The sequence below is a fragment of the Oncorhynchus mykiss genome, chromosome 11, assembly GCF_057628025.1.
Source record: "Oncorhynchus mykiss isolate SJ-2025 chromosome 11, ASM5762802v1, whole genome shotgun sequence".
NCBI classification, from domain to species: Eukaryota; Metazoa; Chordata; class Actinopteri; order Salmoniformes; family Salmonidae; genus Oncorhynchus; species Oncorhynchus mykiss.
This window is the reverse complement of record NC_143032.1, coordinates 27,603,759-27,619,682: the sequence shown is the minus strand read 5'-3', so window position 1 is coordinate 27,619,682 and position 15,924 is coordinate 27,603,759.

The following is a 15,924-nucleotide window of genomic DNA, read 5'->3' as shown; positions in this document are numbered from 1 at the left end:
AGAACCTATCGACAACCGTAAGAATAACAGTCTTCCCCGCTGACGAAGGCAGTCCGGTGACAAAATCTAAGGCGATGTGAGACCACGGTCGAGAGGGAATAGGAAGCGGCCTGAGACGGCCGGCAGGAGGAGAGTTACCGGACTTAGTCTGCGCGCAGACCGAACAAGCAGCCACGAAACGACGCGTGTCATGCTCCCGGGTGGGCCACCAGAAACGCTGGCGAATGGAAGCAAGCGTACCCCGAACGCCAGGGTGGCCGGCTAACTTGGCAGAGTGAGCCCACTGAAGAACGGCCAGACGAGTAGGAACGGGAACGAAAAGAAGGTTCCTAGGACAAGCGCGCGGCGACGGAGTTTGAGTGAGTGCTTGCTTTACCTGCCTCTCAATTCCCCAGACAGTCAACCCGACAACACGCCCCTCAGGGAGAATCCCCTCGGGGTCAGTGGAGGCTACTGAAGAACTGAAGAGACGAGACAAAGCATCAGGCTTGGTGTTCTTAGAGCCCGGACGATAAGAAATCACGAACTCGAAACGAGCGAAAAACAGCGCCCAACGCGCCTGACGCGCATTAAGTCGTTTGGCAGAACGGATGTACTCAAGGTTCCTATGGTCAGTCCAAACGACAAAAGGAACGGTCGCCCCCTCCAACCACTGTCGCCATTCGCCTAGGGCTAACCGGATGGCGAGCAGTTCGCGGTTACCCACATCATAGTTACGTTCCGACGGCGACAGGCGATGAGAAAAATACGCGCATGGGTGGACCTTGTCGTCAGAGAGGGAGCGCTGAGAAAGGATGGCTCCCACTCCCACCTCTGACGCGTCAACCTCGACAACGAACTGTCTAGAGACGTCAGGTGTAACAAGGATAGGAGCGGATGTGAAACGATTCTTGAGGAGATCAAAAGCTCCCTGGGCGGAAACGGACCACTTAAAGCACGTCTTGACAGAAGTAAGGGCTGTGAGAGGAGCTGCCACCTGACCGAAATTACGGATGAAACGACGATAGAAGTTCGCGAAGCCGAGAAAGCGCTGCAGCTCGACGCGTGACTTAGGGACGGGCCAATCAATGACAGCTTGGACCTTAGCGGGATCCATCTTAATGCCTTCAGCGGAAATAACAGAACCGAGAAATGTGACGGAGGAGGCATGAAAAGTGCACTTCTCAGCCTTCACAAAAAGACAATTCTCTAAAAGGCGCTGGAGGACACGTCGAACGTGCTGAACATGAATCTGGAGTGACGGTGAAAAAATCAGGATATCGTCAAGGTAAACGAAAACAAAGATGTTCAGCATGTCTCTCAGGACATCATTGACTAATGCCTGAAAGACAGCTGGAGCGTTAGCGAGGCCGAAAGGAAGAACCCGGTATTCAAAGTGCCCTAACGGAGTGTTAAACGCCGTCTTCCACTCGTCCCCCTCCCTGATGCGCACGAGATGGTAAGCGTTACGAAGGTCCAACTTAGTGAAAAACCTGGCTCCCTGCAGGATCTCGAAGGCTGAAGACATAAGAGGAAGCGGATAACGATTCTTCACTGTTATGTCATTCAGCCCTCGATAATCTATGCAGGGGCGCAGAGACCCGTCCTTCTTCTTGACAAAAAAAAACCCCGCTCCGGCGGGAGAGGAGGAGGGGACTATGGTACCGGCGTCAAGAGCTACAGACAAATAATCTTCGAGAGCCTTACGTTCGGGAGCCGACAGAGAGTATAGTCTACCCCGGGGGGGGGGTGGTTCCCGGAAGGAGATCAATACTACAATCATACGACCGGTGTGGAGGAAGAGAGGTGGCCCTGGACCGACTGAACACCGTGCGCAGATCGTGATATTCCTCCGGCACCCCTGTCAAATCACCAGGCTCCTCCTGTGAAGAAGAGACAGAGGAAACAGGAGGGATAGCAGACATTAAACATTTCACATGACAAGAGACGTTCCAGGAGAGGATAGAATTACTAGACCAATTAATGGAAGGATTATGACAAACTAGCCAGGGATGGCCCAAAACAACAGGTGTAAAAGGTGAACGAAAAATTAAAAAAGAAATGGTTTCACTATGATTACCAGAAACAGTGAGGGTTAAAGGTAGCGTCTCACGCTGAATCCTGGGGAGAGGACTACCATCCAGGGCGAACAAGGCCGTGGGCTCCTTTAACTGTCTGAGAGGAATGTCATGTTCCCGAGCCCAGGTCTCGTCCATAAAACAGCCCTCCGCCCCAGAGTCTATTAAGGCACTGCAGGAGGCTGACGAACCGGTCCAGCGTAGATGGACCGACAAGGTAGTGCAGGATCTTGAAGGAGAGACAGGAGTAGTAGCGCTCACCAGTAGCCCTCCGCTTACTGACGAGCTCTGGCCTTTTACTGGACATGAAGTGACAAAATGACCAGCGGAACCGCAATAGAGACAGAGGCGGTTGGTGATTCTCCGTTCCCTCTCCTCAGTCGAGATGCGGATACCTCCCAGCTGCATGGGCTCAGCACCCGAGCCGGCAGAGGAAGATGGTAGTGATGCGGAGAGGGAGGCGACGGAGAGCGCGAGCTCCTTTCCACGAGCTCGGTGACGAAGATCAACCCGTCGCTCAATGCGAATAGCGAGTTCAATCAAGGAATCCACGCTGGAAGGAACCTCCCGGGAGAGAATCTCATCCTTTACCTCTGCGCGGAAACCCTCCAGAAGACGAGCGAGCAAGGCCGGCTCGTTCCAGCCACTGGAGACAGCAAGAGTGCGAAACTCAATAGAGTAGTCTGTTATGGATCGATTGCCTTGACATAGGGAAGACAGGGCCCTGGAAGCCTCCTCCCCAAAAACAGATCGATCAAAAACCCGTATCATCTCCTCCTTAAAGTCTTGATACTGGTTAGTACACTCAGCCCTTGCCTCCCAGATTGCCGTGCCCCACTCACGAGCCCGTCCAATAAGGAGAGATATGACGTAGGCGACACGAGCAGTGCTCCTGGAGTAAGTGTTGGGCTGGAGAGAAAACACAATATCACACTGGGTGAGGAACGAGCGGCATTCAGTGGGCTCCCCAGAGTAACACGGCGGGTTATTGATTCTGGGCTCCGGAGATTCGAAAGCCCTGGAAGTGGCCGGTGGATCGAGGCGGAGATGGTGAACCTGTTCTGTGAGGTTGGAGACTTGGGTGGCCAGGGTCTCAACGGCATGTCGAGCAGCAGACAATTCCTGCTTGTGTCTGCCTAGCATCGCTCCCTGGATCTCGACGGCTGAGTGGAGAGGATCCGAAGTCGCTGGGTCCATTCTTGGTCGGATTCTTCTGTTATGGTGAGTGAATGAGGACCCAAAAGCGAACTAACTTAAACAGAGCTTCTTTAATAACCAAACATAGGTAGGCTCAGATAGACCGGCAGATTCCGACAGGACAGGACAAGGTTACAGCAAACATGACGATAGTCTGGCTCAGGCATGAAACACAAACAAACAAGAATCCGACAAGGACAGGAGCAGAAACAGAGAGAGATATAGGGACCTAATCAGAGGGAAAAAAGGGAACAGGTGGGGAACGGGGTGAATGGGTAGTTAGAGGAGACAAGGGACAGCTGGGGGAAAGCGGGGGAGAAAAGGTAACCTAACACGACCAGCAGAGGGAGACAGGGTGAAGGGAAAGGACAGAGACAAGACAACATGACAAGTGCGCTATGATAGGGTGTCATTTGGGACAAACAAACTTTCCCCATTGCCTTCAATGTTCCAGCCTTAGATGGCTTTATCATTTGCACCATCGTCATCGTGACTTACAGATTATCACCACCCATTTCTGTCACATTGGAAGTGACCGTCATCCCGATGATGCTCTCCATAGAAACGAATAAGGAAGTCTACGCTACGACTGTCTGAGTGAAACATTTGTTTCCCCTCGGAACCTTGGAACCCCTTCTACTACAGAGGCAGGCTGCCTGTCATCGCCTCGGCAACGCTAATCAGATTGCATGTGTTTCCTGTTTGCAGTTTTACGGGTCTGCCTGTCCCGTTCGCCTTTGCTCTGCTCTCACCGAGCCCTGGCCCCACTGGCCCCACATCCAGATGGCTCCACACACACACACACACATACACACATATACAAAGACACAAACACACACAACAAAGACACACCACTGATGTTATAGCCCCAGCATTCCTCCACTAAATGTGTTGTCAGAGCTGATCCCAGTAACCGGAATGGCATGAAGGCCACTGGACACTCCTCGGGAGAGAGGAGAAGACTTGGGTATACTGGAGATAGATGAATGAAGCTGCTTGTTCTTCGGTGGAGAAGGGGATCAGAGAGGCCTGGCCAGAAAGAGGGTGAAGAGTATTACAGGGCCTCAGAGAGAAGGGTTGATTAAGAAAGAAGGCCACATACATTATGCAATCTACACAACAACAACAATAATTGCAGTAAGGTTCCACAGCGCTGGGTGAATATTGGACAGAACACACGCGGGGTTATTTTGACCAAGCCAGTCAATAACCTAACATGTTGGGTTTGCTGGGATTACTCAAAGATGGGTTCATTTAACCATGAAGTGGGTCTTTTTTACTTTCGTGCTGGGTTGTGTAACGGTCGTTGGCAGTGGAAGAAGGTGAGGACCAATGCGCAGCGTGCTAAGTGTCCATCTTTCTAATAAAGAAAACAAAAACGAAAAACGTGAACGACCGAAACAGTCCTGCCTGGTGCAGATACACACTAAACAGAAAACAATCACCCACAACTCAAGGGTGAAAACAGGCTGCCTAAGTATGGTTCACAATCAGGGACAACGATTGACAGCTGCCTCTGATTGAGAACCATACCAGGCCAAACACAGAAATACCAAATCATAGAAAAAAGAACATAGACTGCCAGCCCCAACTCACACCCTGACCATACTAAAACAAAGACATAACAAAGGAACTAAGGTCAGAACGTGACAGGTTGACCTAGCAGCTGGGTCTATGTAATCCTTAGGTTATTTTCAGGAGGGGTGGCCTATTGGGGGCATGGCTTTCAGATAGATCTTATTGGCCGCCCATGAGAGTAAATGTCATGACCGTTCAAGTAAAAATGCTTTTTTGCATTTCACACCTTCTTCTTGAACATTATAAATATTATATGTAACATATTATAATAAGGTATGTCACGTTACTGCATCTGAAAGCCACGCCCCTACCAAACTAGGCCTCCAGTCTTCGGATCTGACCCGCTGGGTCATATCTCAATAACCCAGCATCAACAACACAACCCAACTAAGTGACCCAACGCCTGCAACCCAGCTGTTGGGTCAACCAAACAATCCAGCCTTTTAAAAAGTGTAGGATGGTATTGAGGAACAACTCCATAAATGACTGCGAGCAACCAATATTATCTTCGTCTACTACGACATGCTGCCACCATGTCTTATTCATGCAGCCACATATACAGAGTTTGGGCTACAACACTCTTCTAAGAGAGCAGTGTGCGCTTCACTGGGTCTGTGTTTGGACGGAGAGTAGATGACATCACAAACCCAGGCTACAGAAACACTGAAACGGACTATGAGAAATTCCGTTGTGAGGACGGAAAGGTCCTGCCAACAACGGATGTGCTCTCACACATGAACACTCACACACACTCCTGGGCACACTCTCTTAGAGTTTCTTAAACACACACACACTCTTTGGCACACTCTCTTAGAGTTTCTTAAACACACACACTCCTTGGCACACTCTCTTAGAGTTTCTTAAACACACACACTCTTTGGCACACTCTTAGAGTTTCTTAAACACACACCCTCTAACTGCTGGATTTTCTGGCATTACGGAGGTATGCCATCACTTTGGTCGCCGCGGTGACCTGTGTTAGATTTCTGGCAGAGAGTGGAAGTTGAGACTATGTCCTTTTTGAGTGGAGGGCTGGGGGCAGAGGACGGTGTGTGTGTGGCCACTGTGTTACATGATAACCTGCGTGATCAGAGCCAACTTTGAAAGGAAAGAGTAAGACTACACTCTCTCATGTTGATAGGAAATGTACACAGCGGTTTAGAACACATAGAGTCAAACACACTTAGAGTCCTGCACTTAATTACACCCCACATACAGCCAACCAATGTGAGAATGGACCAAACTTCCCTTTTCCGAGACACAGGGGATATTTAGAAGACAATGTGTCCCAAATGGCACTCTGTTTTCCTATATGGAGCCCCATGGACCTTGGTCAAAAGTATTGCACTACAAAGGGAATAGGGTGCCATTTGAGATTCAGACGGATTTGACATTTAGAAAACCCCAGACACAGGGCAATAACCCCAGACTTACAGTTCCCCCTTGTTTCTGTATCTATGAGTGAACAGCATTGGACTACACACAGTTTTGTTTTATCACAGTGTTTTTTACAGGAGCGGATTCTCTCCGCGCTCCCAACATGACATATTAAAACCAGAGCCTGTTCAATCTGCTGGCATACACACACACTACAAGCTCAGTAGAACATGTTTTCCACTGTGCCCTAGTCTCCATCACAGCACCAGTCTGGCAGTGATCCAGCCACAAGTGTTACAGAGTTATTAACAACAACGTAAATAGGGTGTCGATCACTTAGTGAGACAGAAAGGGGGTTTTAATCAGAGAACATCACATAGATCTCTTACTCACCCCCCCAATTGTAAACGTATTGTGCATAAGAATGAATCACTTGCAGACTAAACATCTGTATTATCACACATCAGTAATACATCAAATGCAATTATCTTTGATTTAGAGGCTGAGACTGGGCTGCACTCGGCTTGGTTGGGGCTGGGTTGGACCAATGGAGCCGAGCCCAGTGGCAGGCACTAAATGGGACAGGAGTTAATACAGCACTTCCTGTCTGACTGCAGGCCTCTCAGGTTCCACCGCTCCATAGAACTCTGGTCTGAATTATGCCTGTCCGTCCCCCTACACAACGCCTGTCTGTCCCCCTACACAACGCCTGTCTGTCCCCCTACACAACGCCTGTCTGTCCTCCTACACAACGCCTGTCCGTCCCCCTACACAACACCTATCTGTCCCCCTACACAACGCCTCTCTGTCCCCCTACACAACGCCTGTCTGTCCCCCTACACAATGCCTGTCTGTCCCCCTACACAACGCCTGTCTGTCCCCCTACACAACGCCTGTCTGTCCCCCTACACAACGCCTGTCTGTCCCCCTACACAACGCCTGTCTGTCCCCCTACACAACGCCTGTCTGTCCTCCTACACAACGCCTGTCCGTCCCCCTACACAACACCTATCTGTCCCCCTACACAACGCCTCTCTGTCCCCCTACACAACGCCTGTCTGTCCCCCTACACAACGCCTGTCTGTCCCCCTACACAACGCCTGTCTGTCCCCCTACACAACGCCTGTCTGTCCCCCTACACAACGCCTGTCTGTCCCACTACACAACGCCTGTCTGTCCCCCTACACAACGCCTGTCTGTCCACCTACACAACGCCTGTCTGTCCCCCTACACAACGCCTGTCTGTCCCCCTACACAACGCCTGTCTGTCCCCCTACACAACGCCTGTCTGTCCCCCTACACAACGCCTGTCTGTCCCCCTACACAACGCCTGTCCCCTTACCCCCTACACAACGCCTGTCTGTCCCCCTACACAAAGCCTGTCCCCTTACCCCCTACACAACGCCTGTCTGTCCCCCTACACAACGCCTGTCTGTCCCCCTACACAACGCCTGTCTGTCCCCCTACACAACATCTGTCCGTCCCCCTACACAACGCCTGTCCGTCCCCCTACACAACTTCTGTCTGTCCCCCTACACAACGCCTGTCTGTCCCCCTACACAACGCCTGTCTGTCCCCCTACACAACACCTGTCCCCTTACCCCCTACACAACGCCTGTCTGTCCCCCTACACAAAGCCTGTCACCTTACCCCCTACACAACGCCTGTCTGTCCCCCTACACAACGCCTGTCTGTCCCCCTACACAACACCTGTCTGTCCCACTACACAACGCCTCTCTGTCCCCCTACACAACGCCTGTCTGTCCCCCTACACAACGCCTGTCTGTCCCCCTACACAACGCCTGTCTGTCCCCCTACCCAACGCCTATCTGTCCCCCTACACAACGCCAGTCTGTCCCCCTACACAACGCCTGTCTGTCCCCCTACACAACGCCTGTCTGTCCCCCTACACAACGCCTCTCTGTCCCCCTACACAACGCCTCTCTGTCCCCCTACACAACGCCTCTCTGTCCCCCTACACAACGCCTGTCTGTCCCCCTACACAACGCCTGTCTGTCCCCCTACACAACGCCTCTCTGTCCCCCTACACAACGCCTCTCTGTCCCCCTACACAACGCCTGTCTGTCCCCCTACACAACGCCTGTCTGTCCCCCTACACAACGCCTCTCTGTCCCCCTACACAACGCCTTTCTGTCCCCCTACACAACGCCTCTCTGTCCCCCTACACAACGCCTGTCTGTCCCCCTACACAACGCCTGTCTGTCCACCTACACAACGCCTGTCTGTCCCCCTACACAACGCCTGTCTGTCCCCCTACACAACGCCTCTCTGTCCCCCTACACAACGCCTGTCTGTCCCCCTACACAACGCCTGTCTGTCCCCCTACACAACGCCTGTCTGTCCCCCTACACAACGCCTGTCTGTCCCCCTACACAACGCCTCTCTGTCCCCCTACACAACGCCTGTCTGTCCACCTACACAACGCCTGTCTGTCCCCCTACACAACGCCTGTCCTTCCCCCTACACAACGCCTCTCTGTCCCCCTACACAACGCCTGTCTGTCCCCCTACACAACGCCTGTCTGTCCCCCTACACAACGCCTGTCCCCTTACCCCCTACACAACGCCTGTCTGTCCCCCTACACAAAGCCTGTCCCCTTACCCCCTACACAACGCCTGTCTGTCCCCCTACACAACGCCTGTCTGTCCCCCTACACAACGCCTGTCTGTCCCCCTACACAACATCTGTCCGTCCCCCTACACAACGCCTGTCCGTCCCCCTACACAACTTCTGTCTGTCCCCCTACACAACGCCTGTCTGTCCCCCTACACAACGCCTGTCCCCTTACCCCCTACACAACGCCTGTCTGTCCCCCTACACAAAGCCTGTCACCTTACCCCCTACACAACGCCTGTCTGTCCCCCTACACAACGCCTGTCTGTCCCCCTACACAACACCTGTCTGTCCCACTACACAACGCCTCTCTGTCTCCCTACACAACGCCTGTCTGTCCCCCTACACAACGCCTGTCTGTCCCCCTACACAACGCCTGTCTGTCCCCCTACCCAACGCCTGTCTGTCCCCCTACACAACGCCTGTCTGTCCCCCTACACAACGCCTGTCTGTCCCCCTACACAACGCCTGTCTGTCCCCCTACACAACGCCTCTCTGTCCCCCTACACAACGCCTCTCTGTCCCCCTACACAACGCCTGTCTGTCCCCCTACACAACGCCTGTCTGTCCCCCTACACAACGCCTCTCTGTCCCCCTACACAACGCCTCTCTGTCCCCCTACACAACGCCTGTCTGTCCCCCTACACAACGCCTGTCTGTCCCCCTACACAACGCCTCTCTGTCCCCCTACACAACGCCTTTCTGTCCCCCTACACAACGCCTCTCTGTCCCCCTACACAACGCCTGTCTGTCCCCCTACACAACGCCTGTCTGTCCACCTACACAACGCCTGTCTGTCCCCCTACACAACGCCTGTCTGTCCCCCTACACAACGCCTCTCTGTCCCCCTACACAACGCCTGTCTGTCCCCCTACACAACGCCTGTCTGTCCCCCTACACAACGCCTGTCTGTCCCCCTACACAACGCCTGTCTGTCCCCCTACACAACGCCTCTCTGTCCCCCTACACAACGCCTGTCTGTCCACCTACACAACGCCTGTCTGTCCCCCTACACAACGCCTGTCCTTCCCCCTACACAACGCCTCTCTGTCCCCCTACACAACGCCTGTCCTTCCCCCTACACAACGCCTGTCTGTCCCCCTACACAACGCCTCTCTGTCCCCCTACACAACGCCTGTCTGTCCACCTACACAACGCCTGTCTGTCCCCCTACACAACGCCTGTCTGTCCCCCTACACAACGCCTGTCTGTCCCCCTACACAACGCCTGTCCGTCCCCCTACACAACGCCTATCTGTCCCCCTACACAACGCCTGTCTGTGCCCCTACACAACGCCTGTCTGTCCCCCTACACAACGCCTGTCTGTCCACCTACACAACGCCTGTCTGTCCCCCTACACAACGCCTGTCCTTCCCCCTACACAACGCCTCTCTGTCCCCCTACACAACGCCTGTCCTTCCCCCTACACAACGCCTGTCTGTCCCCCTACACAACGCCTCTCTGTCCCCCTACACAACGCCTGTCTGTCCACCTACACAACGCCTGTCTGTCCCCCTACACAACGCCTATCTGTCCCCCTACACAACGCCTGTCTGTGCCCCTACACAACGCCTATCTGTCCCCCTACACAACGCCTGTCTGTCCCCCTACACAACGCCTGTCCGTCCCCCTACACAACGCCTATCTGTCCCCCTACACAACGCCTGTCTGTGCCCCTACACAACGCCTGTCTGTCCCCCTACACAACGCCTGTCTGTCCCCCTACAAAACGCCTGTCCCCTTACCCCCTACCCGTTACTATCCCCCCCCCCCCCCCCCCCCCCCTCTCACCCCTACTCAGACTTCAGTGGTCTGCCCAATGTTGAGGAGACAGGCTTAATGTGCTTTTCACTCTTAATGCTGGACAGATGAGGGCTGCCACCACCACACAGGACGAAAGGAAGGGGAGAAGAGGAGAGGAGAGAGGGGCGCTGTCAAAGCATTTCCCAAAAGAGAGGGGGAGAGCTGTGGATTATCACAAAGATCTCTTTTAAATAAGAAAAGACAAAGAGGCTTTGTTAAAAGGGTTAAGATGCTTGGCCACATAACCTCCCACACTGAACTGGAGAAATAAGCAACCTCTGCTTTAAGTCACTGATTGTGCAACAATCTTACGCAGGGTTATTATTTTTGAGCAATGTCCACGTAGCTGTAATTTGGATTTTGAGGAACATTAATTAGCTAAGAACATAGTTATCAACATACAAATATATTTCATTATCATAAACTTTATCCTCAAAATGTAAAACTAAATGTGCTTTAATTATTCCCTTTTTGCACCAAACCGTTGCCCCAAATCTGGTTCAAATGGAGTTGGGGGGAGAGAGAGAGAGAGCCGGGGGCCTGTTATTAAGATAGGGTCTTAATGTGGCCATAGCATGCACTGGGTGAAGTTTAACAACAATGGCTCTTCTGAGAGCGGCAGTAAACGTGCCTGGAACCTTGACCGCGGCAGTAAACAGGCTTTCCCTCCGTGATGAATAGCAGAGCTGGGAGCTGGGTAGAGCAGGAGGAAGGAGAGGAAGGAAAGGAAGGGAAACCTCTCTCTCTTCCCTTCCTCTCTCTGGAATTAGCTAATATAAGGAGGAAGGAAATCTCTGTCTCTCTCTTTCTCCCTTTCCTTTCTCTGAGCCAATCAGTGGGAAGGAGGGAGAATCTCTCTCTCTCTACACCTCTCTCTCTCTCTCTCTCTCTCGATGTCCTTTTCTCCCTCCACTTCTCTTTTTTACTCTTTGATAATCAAACCAGGCCAGTGGTAAACTAAGATTACAGTACAGTGAATTTGGAAAGTATTCAGACCCCTTGACTTTTTCCACATTTTGTTATGTTACAGGCGGCAATGGGCTCCTGAGTGGCGCAGCGAATCAGGGCTCCTGAGTGGCGCAGCGAATCAGGGCTCCTGAGAGGCGTCACCCTGATTCAATCCCGGGCTGTATCACAACCGGCCGTGATCGAGAGTCCAATGGGGCGGCGCACAATTAGCCCAGCGTCGTCTGGGTTAGGGGAGGGTTTGGCCGGGGTAGGCCGTCATTGTAAATAAGAATTTGTTCTTAACTGACTTGCCTTGTTAAATAAAGTTTAAATAAAATACATCTAAAATTGATTCAATTGTTTTATTTTCTCATCAATCGACACACAATGCCCCATAATGACAAAGTAAAAAGAGATTTTTAGAAATGTTTGCAAATAACAATTTAATCACGGAAAGATCACATTTACATAAGTATTCAGACCCTGTAACTCAGTACTTTGTTGAAGCACTTTTGGCAGCAATTACAGCCTCAAGTCTTCTTAGGTATGACGCTACAAGCTTGGTACACCTGTATTTGGGGAACTCTGTCAGGTTGGATGGGCAGCGTTGCTGCACAGATATTTTCAGGTCTCTCCAGAGTTGTTCGAACGGGTTCAAGTCCGGTCTCCGGCTTGGCCACTCAAGGACATTCAGAGACTTGTCCCGAAGCCACTCCTGCGTTGCCTTTGCTGTGTGCTTAGGGTCATTGTCCTGTTGGAAGGTGAACCTCCATCCCAGTCTGAGGTCCTGAGTGTTCTGGAGCTGGTTTTCATCAAGGATCTCTCTGTACTTTACTCCGTTCATCTTTCCCTGACTAGTCTTCCAGTCCCTGCCACTGAAAAACATCCCCCCAGTATGATGCTTCCACCACAATGCTTCACCGTAGGGATGGTGCCAGGTTCCCTCCAGATGTGACGCTTGGCATTCAGGTTAAAGAGTTTCATCAGACCAGAGAATCTTGTTTCTCATGGTCTGTGAGTCTTTAGGTGCCTTTTGGCAAACTCTAAGTGGGCTGTCATATGCCTTTTACTGAGGAGTGGCTTCTGTCTGGCCACTCTACCATAAAGGCCTGATTGATGGAGTGCTGCAGAGATGGTTGTCCTTCTGGAAGTTTCTCCCATCGACACAGAGGAACTCTGGAGCTCTGTCAGAGTGACCAGTGGGTTCCTGGTCACCTCCCTGACCAAGGCCCTTCTCCCCCGATTGTTCAGTTAGGCCAGGAGAGTCTAGGAAGAGTCTTGGTGGTTCCAAATGTATTTTAATTTAAGAATGATGGATACCACTGTGTTCTTGGGGCCTTTCAATGCTACAGACATTTTTTGGTATCCTTCCCCAGATCTGTGCCTCGACACAAACCTGTCTCAGAGCTCTACGGACAATTCCTTTGACCTCATGGCTTGGTTTTTGCTCTGGCATGCACTACCGACTGTGGGACCTTATATAGACAGGATTGTGCCTTTCCAAATCATGTCCAATCAATTGAATTTACCACAGGTGGACTCCAATCAAGTTGTAGAAACATCTCAAGGATGGTCAATGGAAACAGGATGCAGCTGAGCTCAATGTCGAGTCTCATTACAAAGGGTTTGAATACTAAATAAGGTATTTCATTTTTTATTGATAAATGTACAAACATTTGTACAAACCTGTTTTTACTGTGTCTTTATGGGGTAGTGTGAGTAGATTGATGAGTATAACATGTATTTAATCCATTTTAGAATAAGGCTGTAATGTAACAAAATGCAGAAAATGGGAATGGGTCTGAATACTCTCTAAATGCACTGTAGCTCCTGTCCCCCCCACCCCCTACAACTCTAATTCATGGAGTATAGGGTTACTGTGAATGGTGGGGGGGGGGGCTCCTTGTCCCGCCTTGCCCCTCGTCGGTCTCCACAGTAAGACTGTCCCAAATGGCACCTGATTTCTGACACAGTGCACTGAATTTGGCTAGTCTGGTCAAAAGTAGTATACTAAATAGGGAATAGGGTGCAATTTGGGACTGACTTTAAAACACCACTGAGGTACAACACTACACACAGAACAGAGGAAGCCTCCTGTCCTGTCTATTTTCCATTGCGCTGCTCTTAGGGAGGCCAGGGGACTGTCCTACATTGAAACACATTAATGTTTGAAAGGAAACTTCCCTCTTCTTCTCAAGAGCCAGATCCTCCTACCAGTGCAGTGAAGGGCCAGACCAGGGGAATAACTATTTAGTTGCCTTCCTGAGGAGATGGTGTTTTTTTCCCAAACATAGACGATTTATGAAATTGAGATGTTGAGTACATTTGATATGGAGCCTCAGACTTGATTTGGAAACTCTTAAATGTAATAAACGTCCCCCCTACAAAGTAGTATGGTGGATAGTGTTCTGTAACTAGAGGTGATTTGGAACGTCAAACAGAGAGGGTAGTGATGAGGTCGCTGTGAACACGTAATGCGCTACTTTTGATCAGGTTCCTGCTATAAAAACACACCAAGCCTCGGAAACGAGAGACACCCTTCCCAGTAACCTCAACACTTAGGGCAACTCTGACCTGGCTATAGGCCTGGCTGTGAGCCGTGAGAGATGAACAGCCAGCAGGCGGCTTCACCAAACATAGCATACCATCGGAAGCACCGGGGCGAAGGAGAGAAGCCGGTCTGGTGAACCACTGTTTACTCCTGTACTCTAAAGTTTCCAAACAGACATTAGGACTGAGAGGGACTGAAAGGCCTTGAGGAATCATGTTTACAACAAACGAACTATGACTGAGCTCTGGGGACTCTGCCTTCATACCAAATGGCACCCTGTTCCCTATGTAGTGCACTACTAATGACCGAAGTTTGGTGAAAAGTAGTGCACTAAATAGGGATTAGGGTACCATTTGAGATGCAAAATGTGAATGGTAAATGGCCCTGCTGGATATACACTTAATGTACTTGGGGAGTCTGTCCCACCAGAAGATGTAGCGGAGGGAGTGAGGAGGGGGAGGAGGAAGGGGGAATGGGTGACCTCTAGGTGTGCTTGGGTGGGTGGGAGGGGAGATGGGGGTTCAGAGGGGGGTAAGGAGTCGCATGCTTCCCAGACTAAACAGTTCGTTAGAGTTAATGCATATACCTATTATGACAACATTTTGTGAACTTCGTTCGTTTTGGACATCGGTGAGGTTTTTTCGGCTGTTTGGGCGCACATTTTTATTTTTGGAGGCAGGCCGAATTTTGGAGCCGAAGTCTATGCCCCTTTGTCAGTGATTGGTCAACAGTAGGGATTATTCAATAAAGTACCTGTTGCCATTCAATGAGAGACAACTCATTTTCATGTACCTTTTTTCCTTGAAAAATATTGCACCAAACATCTTAGTTAGATGTAAAACTGAGCGACTAGGATCTCTTCGGCAGACACGTCCAAATTAATGACAGATTCCTTGACTTATCTTAGATTAATTCTGACTATTGTTAGGAACTTTATACTGGCTATGGCTTCTCAAAAAAGTACAAACAGTACTATTGCCACTTTTTTCTTGTTTTTAAAGATAAGGTGCGGGGGGGGGGGGGGTTAATGATCTCATGTGCTGGATCACTGTGTAATAAGGATCCAGTCATTACACAAGCAGACACAGCCTGTCCCCTGCTTGAGAGAGGTAGAGAGGGGAGGAGAGAGGAGGGGCGGTGTCTGGAGGTCCAAAGTTCTAGAGTCTATCTGTAAAGAGTGTAGAGGAAAGGAGGAAGAGGTAGAGAAATCTGGAGAGAGGAGTGGAGGTCATGGAGGAGGACAGGAAAAAATGTGTTTTTTTAGGAAAGATTTACTTGCAATGTGATTGTGATATGTGGTCGTCTTACCTACCTTGAATGCACTGACTGTAGTCCATTCAGGATAATAGTGCCTGCTAATTGACCAACATTTACAAATGTAATGTTTGTCGTTTTATAGGCTATATTTGTCTATCATCAAAGAGGTGGAGAGGAGAGGGGTTGTGATCCCTTACAAAAAAAACATGAATTTCACACGTGAACCTATGTATGTGAAGTTAATGTGATAACATGTAAAAGCATGAACATGAAACTACACATGTAAAAACATGATCCTGTGAAATAAATGACAACATGGGGATACAAAATGTCAACATACCATGAAACTACACATGATAACAGATGAACCTGCCAATTCAATTTTTTTACATGTAAACGTTTTTCACATGTGAAAATGCAATTCCACGTGAGAGTTAGATTTCCATAAGGGAACGTTTTTCACATGTTTGTGCAAAATTCGATTTTCACATGTGAAACTGCACATCTCACTTCTGTTTTTTT